This window comes from Alosa pseudoharengus, unplaced genomic scaffold (assembly GCF_046254945.1).
Source record: "Alosa pseudoharengus isolate Yale_2024_CS ecotype anadromous, Long Island Sound unplaced genomic scaffold, YU_APseudo_1.1 YU_APseudo_1.1_scf_23, whole genome shotgun sequence".
NCBI classification, from domain to species: domain Eukaryota; kingdom Metazoa; phylum Chordata; class Actinopteri; order Clupeiformes; family Clupeidae; genus Alosa; species Alosa pseudoharengus.
In genome coordinates, this window is record NW_027468685.1 from 8,096,953 (window position 1) to 8,099,092 (window position 2,140).

Below are 2,140 nucleotides of genomic sequence, written 5' to 3' on the forward strand. Positions count from 1 at the left end.
GTACTTTGTACATTCTTTTTTTCTTTTTTTTTTCTCGATGAGGATACTCATCTAGAAACTCATTACGGTAGATGGTCCGTTAGAAGTCCGAGAGCTTCAGTGGAGCCCACTGTGATTGTCAGACACGAAGAGGTGACCGGGACTGAGGAAAGACTTTAAGGCCAACGCCCAATGGTAGCGACATTCACATCTATGGATTTGATGCTCAAAAAATAGAACAATTTTCTAAACTTTGCCGTTGACACGCGTCAGACGCCGCCAGTGGCCGTTGGCCTTTAGACAGACGGGAGGACTGGAGGAGAGAGAGAACAACGGAGGAGGGAACGGATGGACAAGGAAAGACTTGGAGAGACTCCGACTGATTTGGGGGCGGGGGGGGGGGGGGGGGGGGTTAGGGCTGTATGGCTGACTTACGGTTGACTGACTGTGACAGACAAAGATCAAAAACAGACTGAGAAAGATTTCAACCGACTGGACGGTATGCAGATAGATAGTGACAGACAGTGAGACTGAGAGACTCTGAAGAAGCAGGATAGGAGGTTGAAAGGTGCCTGACTGTAAAATGAGAATTGTGGCAGTGGAGAGAGAGAGAGAGAGAGAGAAAGAAAGAGAGAGAGAGGGAGAGAGGAAAGAGAAGATTGAAATGGTAGATAAAGACATACCAGGAAAGCCACGGGGACACACCACCAGGGAGAACTGAAACAGACCGAGATAGTCTGAAGAAAGGCCGAGATAAAGACAGACCAGCAGAGGAGAATGAGAGAGTCAAAGACCCGCTGTGGCTGGGGCGGACCTGGGGAGGCTTCCTGTGACTGATGCCACTTTTACACTACGATTAAAACTATTGGCAGCCATGCTCACAGTCAAACTTGGTTCCAGTTGTGTTTCCATAGCTCATGAAGCTTTATGTCATTGCAATGAGGCGTGTGTGTAATATACATGTTTAGACAAATTGCTATAATTTCATGTACAGCAGTTACCAGAAGATGTACTGCCTTTAAATGTGTTTTGTTAGAAATAAGTTAAAAAAAAAACACATGGAATCCTCTCTGTTTTTCATTAACACATCTTAATCTCAAATTTCCAAATCAGACATGTTTTAACATCTTCAAAATAACTGATGCATGTATTTTTCACACTTGGAGAAAACTGATCTGTTAGGAAAGTAACAGGGCCATTGTGAGAGGATTCTGTCCCCTTTTGGGATCTGCATGTTAACAAGACCTTAATATCTAGAACAACGTGAAATCTAGAATAACGTTCTAGGAGATCATCTCATTGTGAACGCATTATGGAAACACAACTGGAAGCCACACGTTCATCACAATTCAGTTTGGTATGTTTGCAAAAACAGTGTAGCTGTAACAGTAGACTGTCTCTACTGTGGGGGGGGGGGGGTGCACAAGAGCTTCTGGTATGTCAAAACAACAGGAAGGAAATGGGGAAGGTCAGAGGTCACAGTTCAGAGTTCATAGCTGAGAAGGATGGTAGGAGAGTGAATGTGTTTACATGTACAGGGCAGGTAAGAGGCGCGTGTCTGCTTGTATGAGTGTGTGTGGAGGGGAGGGGTCTGAATGGGGGTGTGCATGTGTGAGCATGCCACTTGAGGCTATGCTTCTGAGTAGGGGAGTGTGTGGGTGTTTGTGTGTGCATTTTAGCCATTTTGTTTTTAATGCTAATTGTCTAGAAACACATTTGTATATGCAAGTTTTTTGTGTGTGTGTGTGAGAGAGAGAGAGAGAAAGAGAGAAAGAAAGGGTGTGTGTGTGTGTGTGTAGGGGTGGGGGGATGAGAACCATAAAAAGCATTTATATATGTTGGCAACAACAGTTACAATCGTGTTTACCTTTGTTTAGTATGACTCCAAACATGTAAAATGGAACCATGAATGACAATGATCAGAACGATATGGCCAATAAAATCAGTTCTTTTTTCCCCTTGCCTCTGCTTTCTAATCACTATCTCAGTATTTGCAGACAGACAACTATATCTAAATATGTGGCATATCACCTCTTCCCTTTCCTGCCTGGTTATCTTTCCAAACATTCAACATATTTTATCTTGTGATACAATCTTGTGAAGTTTGTCAAAGGTCCTGTCTTTAAGCAGAATATGATATACTAGTATCTTGAACCTGCGT